The sequence below is a fragment of the Pleurodeles waltl genome, chromosome 2_2 (genome assembly GCF_031143425.1).
Source record: "Pleurodeles waltl isolate 20211129_DDA chromosome 2_2, aPleWal1.hap1.20221129, whole genome shotgun sequence".
In the NCBI taxonomy this organism is placed as follows: domain Eukaryota; kingdom Metazoa; phylum Chordata; class Amphibia; order Caudata; family Salamandridae; genus Pleurodeles; species Pleurodeles waltl.
Genome location: NC_090439.1, coordinates 897,334,810 through 897,349,703, shown reverse-complemented (window position 1 = coordinate 897,349,703; position 14,894 = coordinate 897,334,810). Strand labels below are relative to the sequence as shown.

At 44.1% G+C, this 14,894-nt stretch overlaps 1 protein-coding gene across 3 annotated transcripts in view; it reads right to left on the bottom strand.

Annotated features, from left to right (window-relative positions):
- RIMS2 (regulating synaptic membrane exocytosis 2) overlaps nt 1-14,894 on the bottom strand; it is a 1,513,920-nt gene that overhangs the window by 28,550 nt on the left and 1,470,476 nt on the right. The gene's annotated exons all lie outside the window — the stretch shown is intronic.

The following is a 14,894-nucleotide window of genomic DNA, read 5'->3' as shown; positions in this document are numbered from 1 at the left end:
TAAGACATTTTTCCACAATTATGAATATTTTGTGATTAATTTTCAGAAATTAGTGAAACTTCGCAAATACCACTTGCTGGGACGCAAAATTATATTAAACCTATAATTTGCTTCTAAAACACACCTATATCACATCCTTCGGGTCAGGGTACATTCACCCTGACCCCTTATGCCATTTTCAATTTTTACCCCCGGGGACCATGTTCCGTGAAATAAAATGGTGGTCACAACTTTGTAGTCAGGTTGCGGACAGCCAATTACAACGCTTCTTTTTCACACGTGTATTCACAAAAAATTGTGAATGTCGCGATTAATTGCGGCCAGAGATACACACATTTATTTGCCCTTAAATATCTCCTAAACTACGGAAAGATTTACACCAAATAACGATGAACTTAATCTGCGTGCCAACAGTTGTAATTCCGTCCAGTGGTTCAGGATGTAGACGTGTTGACAAGTCCTACAGGAATTAACAAGAGAAAAGCAACATTTTTGAGCCCCCTTTATCTCGGCCCCCGCTTGACGGATCACCCCGAAACTTACCATGCTCAACAAGAATCACCAGGCCACTTTTGTGTACATTTTTGTGAAGATTCGTCAAACAGTGCCAAAGATATAGGCAAGTCAAAAAAACGCTTTTTCTATGGAAACATAGTCCTAACTATAACTACCTACTGGCGACTGCTAGTAGGTAATATATATATATTTATTTTTCTTATATATATATATTTAGACATATATATATATATGTATATATATCCCAAACACGAAAAGCCCAGGCACCTCCATGTTAAAATCCAAGCATTTAATAGCATTTCTTAGCAGCAAGACAAAAAATCCTGATGAGTTTCGGCAACAGCATTCCTTGTTCACAGGTAAGTAAGCGCAGGTGTGAGTGAGCCAGTGCTTTTTAAATACACAGTCCTGTGACTTCAATAACCAAACTCCAACTCCCATAATGCACAGTTCCATATAAATAACTTCCTGTGGGATGCTTCGCCCCAGTAACCCAGGCCGCCCTGCAGGGTCTGTGGCCCCTTACGGAGCAGGAGGTGACAATGATTGATATATATATATATATATATATATATTTCTATAGTCACTAAAAAAACAAAGGTTACAGGGAGGTTATAGTTAGGAAATGGAATTTAAAAAAAACAGATATTCACTGCAAAAAACAAAGTTACAGGGACATTCTAGTTAGGTTCTGAATTTACTCGTACAAAACTATAGAAATTCAGAAGTTATAGTTAGTTATTTCAAGTAACTTTGGCCGTGCATGGCGCAGATTGGCTACAGGGCCTGCAGCCAACCCCTATGACCACCCAACCCTGCACCACCCATGGCCTTCGGCTACAGGACCTGTCTCTCTGGGTGTGAGTATAAGTGCCAGAGGGTGTCACTGGGTGTGAGAGCAGGTTTGAGAGGATGTCTGTGGCTGTAGGAGCGAGTGTGTGTCTCTGTGAGTGGGTCTGGGAGTGTCTGTGTGAGTCTGTGAGTGGGTGTGTGAGGATCTGAGTGGGTCTTTGAGTGTCTAAGTGTGTCTGTGATTGGGTGCATCAGTGTCTGAGTGGGTCTGTGAGTGAGAGTGAGTGGGTCTGTCAGTGGGTGCATGAGGGTCTGGGTGGGGCTGTGAGTGAGTTTGCCAGTGTGTGAGTGTGTCTGTGACTAGGTGCGTGAGTGTCTGAGAGGGCCTCTGAATGGTTAAATGAGTGTCTGAGTGGGTCTGAAAGTGGGTGTTTGACTCTTTGAGTGGGTCTGTGAGTGGGTGCATGAGTGTCTGAGTGCTTCTATAAGTGAATCATTTACTGTACAAATGAATCTGAGAATTTTTCTTTTAATTGTTTTCTCCGATTTTCACGAATTCGTTGCAACATTGCATGAGGGGGCCACGCTGAGCGCAGCAACATATTTGCGAATCTTGCAGAGTGCGAAAAATATATTTTTTAAGGTCACAATTTGACCCTCAAAGACCCCCTATATCACAGCGCTGGGGTTATGGTACCTCCACCCTGACCCCTTATTCCACTTTTCATTTTATTTTTCAGCCCGGGGATCATGTTCCATTACCTAAAATGGCAGCTGCAACTTTCTGGTCAGGTTGCGGCCAGCCAATCACAGCATTACTGTTGGCGCACGCATTCGCGAATTTGCCACGAAAACATTGCAACGGATCTGCGGCCCAAGATATGCAAATGTATTTCCCCTCTATTATCTCAAAACCTACATAATGGATTTACACCAAATATCCAAAAGTGTACTCTGTGTACTGAAACCTATCTTTCTGCCAAATATGGTGTAATTCTGTCCAGCGGTTCAGGCTGCAGTTGTGTTCAAAACTCCCATGGGAATCAACGTGGGAAAAGCAGTTTTTTGCCCCCCCCCCCCCCCCCCCTAATTTTCTCGGCCCCCACTTGACGGATCATCCCAAAACTTCCCATGCACAACAAGAATCACCAGCACACTTTTTTCGGAAGAAGAAAATTCGCCAAATGGTGTCAAGGATATAGGCAAGTCAAAAAACGCTTTTCAATGGAAACATGGACGTAACTATAATTACCTACTGGCAACTGCCAGTAGGTAATATTACATATATACATGCCAAGTTAGAATGGTAAATTAAAAATACCAGTCATGAGTCATTGTGAATGCATACTAACACCATCACTCACCAGCATGCACCAGCCGTGATTACACAGTGAGACAATTTGCAGTCAAAAACAAAAAAAGGCAGACAAAAAAGTTGTGACCAAAACAAATGTATTAAAACAGTAGTAAATGGAAAAGGTATTTTACAAACAAAAAAATTGTTCAAAGAATTAAAAAGTCAAAAATGAATAAGTACGAAATAAAATCTAGCATTTTATTAATAGGACCTTCAAGATAGAGAAGAGTAGGATGGATGCTAACGGGCGTGGAGGAGGAAGAAAATGAAAAAAATAATGCATGATAGGCAGGACAAAAAGAGGAAGCAAGAGGAGGATGGCAAGCAAAGGGGCTTGGACGCATCCTTCCATGGAAGTGCGGGGAGGTGGGTTGCTGCAGGAGGACAGCATAGAAGCCATTGTGTGGTTTTGGTTAATAGCCGAGAGACAATGTTGGGCCAACTGTACCGAGTAACAAAAACAGTTAATTAGTTGGAGTTATGTATAAAATATTCACTACAAAAAAATATGTTTTCTTACATCAAGATTTTCGCCAATGACAGTTAAAAAAATTACGATACAATTTTTATACCCCAACGTTTTCGGTTTGAATAAGACTTTTTTTTAGAGACTATCTGTTAATCTGCTAAATAAACGGGTACAAAGTCTGAACTGTGTAGAAAATCGTAGAGCCCTGTGTTATCCTACTACGAAGTGATAAAAAAGGAACATTTTAGGGAACAAACACCTCAGTTGGATTGAAATATGTCTTCGAATGGCGAATACGCTGGTTTGTAACACAAGGCAAATTATATGGTCAGGATTTGTTGAAGGGCACACCAATGCCTAGCCTGTTATGGCGCTCTTCTGTTTCTTTATAAGATAACTCCATAAGCAGACACGTGTTATGATTAGGCTCAGCCCAGCAGCCAGGCGTTCACACAGGATGCTCACCAGTACTTCAGTACAGGTAAACATTTTAACTTCTTGCCACACCCTGTCTAGTACAGTTCACCCACTTTGAATGTTTACATTGTCCAAAATATAAAATCTATATACGTATAACTGCTTCCCACTGCCCATGCAAGCACAAGAAATTGGCAACAATTTTTCAAATAAATGGCATGAACTAAAAAGTAGTTATACGCTTTTTGAACCAAAGGGTAATCTTCTAAAACTGTGCATCTTGGTTTAGCAAATGGCATCTTGTTTTTTTATCCCTCTCATTTGAGCTGTCCTGTATCATTGGCAGCGCTGATAACGCGCAGAAGTGGTCTGTGCAAGGCTTAGTTCAGCCTGCTACTTTAAATGACATGTTATGCCAAAAAATCATTGACATTAGGAAACAGACTTTATTGCATTAGAAAGTAAAAGCCAGCTCCGGGCCACACAACAAGTGCATCTGTTTACCCAGCTGCTTCCCAGTACTGCTTTTATGATTTCCATTTTTATATCTTCTATTAAAATCCCTTTCCACTTGGCCTCTATTAGTACCAACAGGGTTCATTTAGGGACGGCGAAATAGATGATTACTGCTTACAATCTCAGATAATGACATTGCCTTGACTACACTCATTCATCTTCTAGTCTTAAAATGTTCTGCCTCTTTTTCCCGCCCAAAACCGTCCGTTTTCCAAGTGTATTTTTTGTAAACTGTACTTAACGTTTATCCGGTACAAATCCCCCAGTTTAAATAGGGCAGGCCTACAATGTTTCCTTCAGGAATTGACCAAGAAGTAATGGTTGGAAAGTTTAAAGTGTGTGGGTTAGATTGCATAGGTCATCGGACATTTTGAGAAACCAAATGGTAAGCTTATCAGTAGTTTGACATCCTTTGTTTTTTATGTTTTGTACAGCCCGTGCCAACAACTGCATAGTAAGTAGGCCTTGCAAAATGGCCAAATACAGTGTCCATGTGTAATGGTTTGTAGGTCATAAAACGCAACAATTTGTTATGTCTGTGAGGAACGTTTTTCAATTACTCCATATTGTAAATGTTCTAAAGCAGTGAGCATTTTAAAAACATACTACAAGATATTAAAATATAAATTATGTTCCTTAATCGGAATTGCACATCATCAACAAAATTTTGTGAGAGATTATATGTTCTTTCATGCTGGGATTAGGGGGTGTTAGACCTGGCTTCCCTGGTGTGGTTCCCCTAACTTTTGGGCTTCAGACTTTTGCTTTTGCTGACTTAGTTTTGCTTGCCTTAGGATTCTGCGCAGTTTACCACTGCTAACCAGTGCTAAAGTGCTTGTGCCCTTTCACTAAAAGGTGGTAGCCTTGGCTTATCCCAAATTGGGATATTTAATTTACTTATAAATCCCTAGTAGAGTGCACTACATGTGCCCAGGGCCTGAAAAGTAAATGCTACTAGTGGGCCTGCAGCACTGATTGTGTCACCCACTTAAGTAGTCCTTTAAGTCTGTCCCAGGTGTGTCACTGCAGAGCCTACGTGTGCAGTTTTAAACTGCCTTGTCAACCTGGCAAACTCAACCTTCTGCCAGGCCCAAACCTTCCTTTTTAATACATATAAATCACACCTAAGATAGGCCCCAAGGACAGCGTGCAACTGTATTTAAAAATGTTGGACATGTATATTTACATTTTACATGTCCAGGTGGGAACAAAAAACTTAAATTCGCGTTTCACCACTGCACAGCCTATCTCTCCCATAGGTTAACATTGGGATTACCTTACTACATCTTATAAGTGTAATTCACAACCTGGGAGGGATGGACATTTCGAGTTTGGTGTCTCTGGAATCCCAATTTAAAATCACAATTTATTGTGGAGTCCTATTTGTGTATTCCTCCTAGACAGCAACACCAAAGGGAGCTTAGGTCTGAATGTTGCTCATAGATATGTTAGGTATTTAGTTTAACAGAGGTCCCCATAGCGCAAATAAAAATATTTTAGCTTGTTCATGACTTAATGGGTCAATGGGGCTAGTGTTGGGTTCAGAGGATGCTCCAGCATCTTTTAACTTAGAAGAAGCTTGACTCCTTGTTTTTGTTTTTATTTTGTTTCTCTCTGGGGCCATGCTAAGTCTGGTGCAGAGTCTGAAAACTATATAGAGATTCTCTTCAAGGAAATCAGATTTCTTGTGCTGATTGTTTATTTTGTTTCTCTCCGGGGCCATGCTAAGTCTGGTGCAGAGTCTGAAAACAATATAGAGTTTCTCTTCAAGGAAATCAGATTTATTGTGCTGATTGTTTATTTTGTTTCTCTCCGGGGCCATGCTAAGTCTGGTGCAGAGTCTGAAAACAATATAGAGTTTCTCTTCAAGGAAATCAGATTTCTTGTGCTGATTGTTCTATGTGGTAACAGACTACTGTGATAAACCACTTCGTGGAATGCTGTCCTTCAAACCAAACACAAATTGTTCCCATACATCTAATGATATCTATGCAGCTATCTAGAAGCTCAAAGATATATCTTTTTTTTTTTTTTTTTTTTAAACAAACTGCTGTCTTTATATTCCTTCAACCAAAGTTTAATTATCTCTCCAGGCTGCCTACTACAATCCCAAAGCATACCTGTGCCTATATTAAATAAAGGACACACCAGGCATTTGCTCTGGCTTTTGGCAGCCCCAGAACACCTTGGAATTACAGAAGGGCCCGCAGATGTTTGAGTGACTCCTTAAGGAGTATAGCTTGGCTAGTGGGACATGAGGTGTTTGAATCCCAAATTTACCAATTAAAGAACAGTATGCTGCAAGGTTAAGGAAAGAGACGACCAAGGTTTGGGGTAGACTGTTCTCTTGAGGAACAGGGTCAGTACTGATTTGCATTAGGTGGGCCTCAGTCTAGAGTGGCACAGTGGGTGAGACATGATTGGTTGAAATGCTACCCTGAGTTATTGACAGTGGTTAGCCTATTTGCAAGCATTCACCCCATCAACATTTGGGTGTTTGATTGCCAGTAGTATGCCTGGAAACCGGAGAATGTTGCAGCTTTCCAAGTCTACGACTGTCACTGTATGTGAATCTAAAAAAGTAGTAAATCTGCATCCATTCAAGGAGTACTGCTATGGGTTCATATTTACTACTTTTTGGTAAAATATCTAGTCACCACTGGGTAGTTAGTTAGATCTGCTCTTCCATAAGAAATGCCTATTTGGTTCGCTCAGTTTGACGTATCTTCAAGAAAATGTACACAACAGTGGTCTTTTCTGTTTAGTTTGCTCATGGAAATTTTAGGGGTGATCCATCAATCAGGGGTTGAGATAAAGAAGGGGTACTAAACACAAAATCCCCATACATTTCCCATAGACTTTTTCGGAACATGATAGCACAAAGGCGGGTGAACAAAATTACATTAAATTTTGCAAGAAGCTGGATCTTGGTCCAGAAAGCACGCTTTTTGTGATTTGGTGCAAATCCGCTCAGTAGTTTCTGAGAAATTAACGTCCGAATATACAAAAATATTAGTATATTCGGACGGTTGGGTTGGATCAACTGTTGCAAGAGTCCCACAAGCACAACTTCAAAAAATATAACTTTTTGATTGGCTGAATTGTCTTTTTTTTCCCTTGCACCACCTTCAGGAGTGAGGGTCTCGCAGGAGCAAGCGGTCTGACTGGCTGGCTGCAACATTAGCAAAAATGTTGCGGCAGCCATTTCAGGACTTGGGACCTAGTCCTTTGTACTGAAAATGTGAAAAGAAATATGTAGAGGGGCAGGGTAAAGATACTTTGGACAACCCCAAGCTGGGCCAACAATTAAAAACACATTTTGTTTGCTGTAGTCCTGCAGTATTCCCATGAGATTGCAACAAAATAAAAAATAAACTAGATTGTGGCACAATTATTATTTGGGGAGGAGGGCATGCATGCCCCCTTGAGCAGATTTTGGCCCTGAGGACCCCATCCCCCGGTCCCTGCCATTTAATACAAATGGGAGGAGGGCGTGTAGCCTCGGTCCCCAAGCCTTCTACATGTCTAGCGGACACCATCGCCTGAGCCAAAATCAAAAAGGGGGCAGTGCGTACGCAACATCCCTCCCTGGGCTTCATTGAGGCCCCTGGGACCCCGCCCCCTTAGAATGATATATATTTGAAGGGGAGGGGCATGCAGTCCCTCTCCCCAAGACTACGGCCCCGGGGACCTATGATCTGGGGCCAAATTATAATAAGAGGGTAAGGGGCCCACAGCTCTGCCCCCCACTCCTCCCAAGCCTCCTCAGGTCCTCGGGAACCCATTCCCCAGAGCCGAAGTTATCCTAAAATGGGAGGGGGCCAAGCATCCCTCCCCCTGTGCCAATATCAGCCTTGGGAGCCCTATCCCTAAGGGCCTGAAACTGCACAGTGACCCGGGGAGCCAACTACAGTGACACTGTGATTCCCTGCCCAGGAAAATATGGGCATCCCCTGCCTGCACTTTCCTGGGCAGGAAAAGGGAACTTTTCTCCTGCTTGGCAGAAGCAGTTTAAAAATACTGCTCCCGTCTGGGTTGAGAGCAAAGGAAAGGTGCTGGCTCCTGTCAGCACCCAGTATGGTGCTGGCTGGGGAGCCAGTTGGGGTGGCGGGGCCCTGGGTCTCTATCTGAGCCCCCACAAGGCAAGCTTCATGGATGCCGCGGGTGGGCACTGGGGCACTCACCTAATAAAAACATGCCGCACACACATTTTGGTGCCAGCATGAAGAAGTTACTTACCAACCAAAATTAAACAATTGGGTGCCTCGGGTGGGCACCAGGACATCCACAAAAAACACTTATTAAAAGCTACACCTCTCAGCCCGTTCTGTAAGATTGATCACTTCTGTACTAAATGTGCATCATTGCGATCCCAAGGCAGTATGCCTTCATTTGCCTGATTTCCCATGAAAATAAGGGAACTGTTTGCTTCAGCATCATATTACAAACACGGTCACAAGGAGAAAAAGCAGCCTCATGTGAGGAGGCCACTTTGTCGGTTGGCACAGGAGTATGATGAAAGTCACCATCTCATTCAAATGAAGAGTTTTATGTGACTATGCCAGGAGTCATCAGTGTTCACTGTTGTTCAAAATATGCATGCACTCGCTGACCTGAATTCTCAGGCTATGTCACCCAAAAAATAAAAGGAGAGCCCAGAGACATCAGGCCCTATCTACCTTTACATTAGGGAGATTTACCCCTATCTTAATGGAGTCAAACTAGAGATTGTGGATTTAGGGGAGATGGTGGAGCTAGAGATGTGTGACTTCATTACCCAGGCTCCTATACATGGGGCTAGCCCCGACAAGCAAAGCAAGAAACCTGTATTTTATTGACATGCAGATAGAATCCTTCTGATCACAAATAAATGCAGCAGCTAAAGGGACTTCCTCTAAACATTGCTGTGAAAGATACTACTAGTCCTAAAAATGAACAACCACCAGATTCATTTACCTGCTGGAGAGGTGAGAAATTGTCAGTCTGGGGACAAAAGCTTGTAAAGCAGGGCAGCAGTGAGTGCCCCTAAGAGAGACTTTGAAAATGAGAGACAGAGCTAGATCAAAAACAGTTCTACAAAGAGAGCGAAAAGTACCTTAGAGAGGAGGACACAGACAAAGTAAATGTCTAAGAGCAAGGTTTATGTGCAAAATGGTACGGACACCAAGGTGGGGGAAAGATGTTTCTGAATTCCTTTAAAATATAGCCAATCCAATTACATATTATCTGGGTGTTATCTACTAACATTGTATTTGATGAGTTGGGTTTTGGAGAAAATGAGTGCCATTCATTTGGTGTTAGTAACATATTATTTACAGCACTTACAAATTGCAGACTTGTGGTATTTGGCGGGTTATAAAAAACAAATTATTATTGTCTGGTGAGTAGAGAGTAGATATTTTTAATATATTTTTAGATGATAGTGGCAAGTGGAGATACAATAAAAAATGATCACCGAAAACAGGCTCCCACTTAAGTTGAATACTGAGTGGATGCAGAAATGAGAATGAAGAAAATAAAGTTAGGGAGGAAATAAAAGGAGTAGCACCAAAAGAAAAAGTGCCTGATATTTTTAACTGGCACCAAATATTTCCGATTTAGTAAGAAATGGAAGTACATACATATTCTTTATGGACATTTCTAGCTAAATGTTCTGTTTACTTTATCATTGTGGATTTATTGTTATAAAGTGAAATGGTTCACATACGTTAATGTCAGAGAACTAATCATAAGTAGTATGATATCTGTAATCTGGTGAACCATTTATATGATGCATACAGAAGTCTCAATAAATGGTGGCTCACTGACATGGGTGATTCACTTTTCATTGCACAGGAATGACTACTCAAGTATTGGGAGAGCGTGTTCGGATGGGTCGTAGAGAACAAAAAGTCCAATTGCCAAAAGTAATTCAGGTAGACTGAGCACGCTAAACAAGACCTGCAATTTTGGTCATGAGACATCGAAGAACAAGTTACTTACCTTCGGTAATGATTTATCTGGTAGAGACATATTCTAGTTGCAGATTCCTTACCTTAGAATTTCCCCCAGACATCAGACTGGATCCGAACATTTTTCTTTGAGCAATACCCTTGCACGCCATTAGGTGGCGTTGGTTGACTCCACTTCAGTCGTTGGCATTGTGGTGGCCGTGATGGCGTTGTGGCCATACATAGGTGCCACCCAGGTGAGCTGATGTCAGTTTCTTTTCACGACTTTCCACGCCAGCAGCGCAGAACCATGAAGAACACTGAACTTGGTGCACAATGCTAAGGGCCTGAAAGGGGAATCCCTGTCCCGAGAAATCAGTTCACCACCAGGGAGAAAGAGTGGGTCAGTAAGGAATCTGCAACTAGAATATGTCTCCAGATAAATTGTTACCAAAGGTGTGTAACTTCTTCATCTGATAGAGACTTCTAGTTGCAGATTCCTTACCTTAGAATAGATACCCAAGCAATACCATCTTCGGAGGTGGGCTGTGAACCAAGATCATACTAAAAAGTCCTGCAGGAATGAACGACCAAAGTAGCCGTCACTGCGGACCAGACTGTCCAGGCAGTATTGTCTTGTGAACGTGTGCAAGGATGCCTACGTTGCTGCCTTGCCGATGTCCAGGACAGGAACTCCGTGTGCTAATGCAGTTTTAGCAACAGTTGCTCTGGTAGAGTCCTAATGCAGTCATAGCAGCAGGTGCTCTGGTGGAGTGCTAACGCAGTGGTAGCAGCAGTTTGTCTGGTAGAGTGAGCACACAAGCCCTCTGGGGGTTGCTTCTTTGCCAAAGCGTAGCACATTTTAATGCAGAGCAGCACCCATCGTGAGATGGTACGTTTCTGCACCGCCTTCCCTTTCTTCGCACCCACATATCTGACAAAGAGTTGGTCATCCACCGGGAAATCTTTAGTATGATTGAGGTAAAACACTAACACTCTTTTTGGATCCAGATGGTGGAGTCTCTTCTTCATGAGAGGGATGTGGGGGTGTTTAAAAAGTAGGCAAAGTGATGGATTGGCCTACATGAAAAGGCATAACAAGGCTAGGCAGGAAGGAGGCCCTTGAACGAAGCACCACTTTGTCAGGGTGGACAGACAAAAATGGTGGCTTGGAAGACAAAGCATAAAGCTCACCCACGCTGTGAGCAGAGGTGACGGCAATGAGAAAAGAGTCTTGATTGTAAGGACTCGCAAGGGACAGCTGTGCAGAGGATTAAAAGGGGCACACATAAGGTAAGTTAGGAGCAAGTTCAAGCCCCACTGGGGCACAATGAACAGGGTCAGAGGAAACAAATGCGTGAGTCCCTTAAGGAACCTTCCAACAATGGGAGACTTGAATAAGGAAGGTTGTTCTGGAAATCTAAGAAAGGCTGTGATGGCTGATAAGTAACCTTTAAGGGTGCCCAAAGCAGAGCCCTGCTGGGCTAAAGAAAAGATAATCAAGAGAACCTCAGAGAGAGGTGCAGAAAGGGGGTCAGCAGAATTGTTGGTACATCATTCCCCAAATTTATGCCAAAGACAGGCGTATACCGTTGTGGTGGAGGACACCTGGCTGCCAAGATAACATCACAGACTTTGGGCGGAAGGTTGAAAGCTGTCAAGTGCGGCCGCTCAATCTCCATACAAGAAGGCGATTACTGCACCATACCGTGCTGCTGCAACAGACGATCCTCCCAAAGGATTAGTATATTTGGAGGATCCGTGGCCATGCTTAGTAGCTCTGGATACCATATTCTTATACACAGGGATGACTTGGGCCCGGTCGCACTTCATCTTCTTCAGAACTCTGGACAGAAGTGGTATTGGCAGGAAGGCGTAAAGGATGTCTGAGTTCCAGTCACGACGAAAAGCGTTGCCGAGCGAGTGCCGCCTTGGAAACTCCAACAGGCGAAACATTTGACATTGTGCATTCTCTGCAGAGGTGAACAGCTCTAACCAAGGCTCTCCCCACTGTTTAAAGAGGGTTTGTGCCACCTCTGGCTGGAGACACCATTCATGATCGACTATGCATCAACGGCTGAGTTTGTCTGCTCTGGCGTTCAGAGAGACTGCCAGATGTTGAACCATCAAGATTATGCCCTGATGTTCCAGCCATGTCCATAGTCGCAGAGCCACTTGACAAGGAGTCCACGTCTCCACTCCGCCCTGCTTGATGCAAGGCCACATGACGTTAGGTTTGTCCATGAACACTTGCACAATTTTCCCTTTTAGAGGGAAGAAAGGCTTTCAATGCAAGCCTGATTGCCTGGAGTTCCAAAAGATTGATATTGAGCCCGGACTCCGCCAGAGACCAGAGACTTCTAATCTCCACATCTCCCATGCGACTGCCCCATCCCTGGAATGATGCATCTGTCACTACCATAAGATCTGGTTGGGGAAGGGAGAGGATCTGCCATTGACCCAATCGCAACTCGAAAGCCACCACTGCAGGTCTCTTGCAGTTCCCTCTGGGATCTGGACCATGTTGGAGAGATTTCCCCTGATGCTCTGCTCACTGGAACTTCAGGTCCCACTGCAGAGCCCGCATATGCCATCTGGCATGTCTCACCAGCAGTCTTAGAGTCATTCTCAACAAAATCCAGAATAGAGGCTGAAACATCTAATCATAGCCTGAGTATCCTGGACTCGCTTTTCGTCTGGATTTGCCCAAAACTGCACTGTGTCCAGAACAGCTCTGATGAAAAGGAGAATCTGAGAAGGAGTAAGCTGTGACTTCAACAAGTTTATAGTGAACCCCAGTGAGTGCAGAAGGTTTGCATTAGTCTGAAGATGGGAGAGGACTTTCTGGGGCATGTTCGCCTTCAACAGCCAGTCATCGAAGTAGGGGAAGCCTGACGCCCCAAACCTGGGCAGATGAGCTGCAACCACCTCCATCACTTTTGTGAACACCCGAGGGGCACTGGTTAGGCTGCCGGGTTGCATGGTAAATAGGAAGTGCTTGTGACTTACCATGAATTGCAAGTAGTGCCTGTGGGCATGCAAGACAGGTATCTGTAAGTAAGCGTCCTGCAAGTCCAATGCTACCATCCAGTGTCCTTGGTCCGAGGCAGACAGGACCTGAGCCAGAGTGAGCAATTTGAACTTCTCCATCTTGAGGAAGAGATTGAGGGCCTAAAGGTCTAGGATAGGACGTAGGCCCTTGTTTTTCTTGGGCACCAGAAAGTAGCAGGAATAACAACCACAACCTACTTCTGGCGCAGGGACCCTCTCTATGGCTCCCTTGGCCAACAGAACCGCAACTTCCTTGCTGAGAAGTGCCAGATGAACCTCCGGTAAGTGGCCATGGGATGGATGTGTGGCCGGAGGAACAGTCTTGAAAAGTAGGAAGTAGCCCCTTAGGACTATTTGCAAAACCCACCTGTCCGTCGTGATGGATTCCCAATGCGGCAGGTGATGGCCGATCCTGCCTCCAACTGGTGTGAGATGGTGGGATGGACTAGGAAGGCTTGGAGGCTGCGGCAGGGGTGGACTGGGCAGACCTCTGGTTCTCTGTCCCACAAGTTCATGGGATTCCGCGTCCACGGCCGTGCAGGTAGCATGAACACTGAGCCCTTTGGGCTGCTACACCCATTTATTGTGGGATACGGTTGTGCAGGTATTACCGCAGGTCCCAGGGGAGGCCCGGGCCATCATCTTCCAAGCTGTTGCTGATGGGTGGGATGCAGCTAAGTTCACAAGTGGCTGTGGGCTGGACACGAAAGACTCACTGGGCAGATCGGTTGCATCGACAGTGGCCTTGAGGCCTCATACCTGGTTGAGGACATCTGGTTTTTCGTGGGATGTCAAATAGTCTCTCACAGACATGTCCTTCGATGGCACCCGTCTCTTCGGAGATGTGAGACCTGACAGCCTTAGGGTGGTCAACCTCCACTTTTTGCCTCCCTCCATCTTTCGATACTTTTTTTGCTGCTTTAAGGACTCTGCGCACTTTACCACTGCTAACCAGTGCTAAAGTGCATATGCTCTCTCCCTTAAAACATGGTGACATTGGCTCATACCCAATTGGCTAATTTAATTTACTTATAAGTCCCTAGTAAATTGCTCTACATGTGCCCAGGGCCTGTAGATTAGATGCTACTAGTGGGCCTGCAGCACTGATTGTGCCACCCACATAAGTAGCCCCTTAACCATGTTTCAGGCCTGCTATTGCAAGGCCTGTGTGTGCAGTTTCACTGCCAATCCGACTTGGTATTTAAAAGTACTTGCCATGCCTTAAACTACCCTTTTCCTACATATAAGCCACCTCTAAGGTAGGCCCTAGGAAACCCATAGGGCAGGGTGCTATGTAGATAAAAGGCAGGACATATACCTGTGTAGTTTATATGTCCTGGTAGTGTAGAACTCCTAAATTCGTTTTGCACTGCTGTGAGGCCTGCTTCTCCCATAGGCTAACATTAGGGCTACCTTCATATTTGAGTAGTAGATTCTGAGCTTAAAAGAGTTACAGGGTCATGTTTAGTATAGCCAGAATAGTAATACAAAATCCAGCTGACTGATGAAGTTGGATTTAATATTACTATTTTAGAAATGCCACTTTTAGAAAGTGAGCATTTCTCTGCATTTAAATCCTTCTGTGCCTTACAATCCACGTCTGGCTAAGTTAGTTGACAGATCCCTTGTGCATTCACTCAGACAAACCCCAAACACAGGATGCTCAGCCACACTTGCATACATCTGCATATTGAATGGGTCTTCCCGGGCTGGGAGGGCCTTACACTTACATGTCAAAGGACAGTAGCCTGCCCTCACACAAAGGACTGCCACACCCCCTACAGGGACCCTGGCAGACAGGATTGAACTGAAAGGGGACCTGGTGCACTTCCAAGCCACTCTTTGA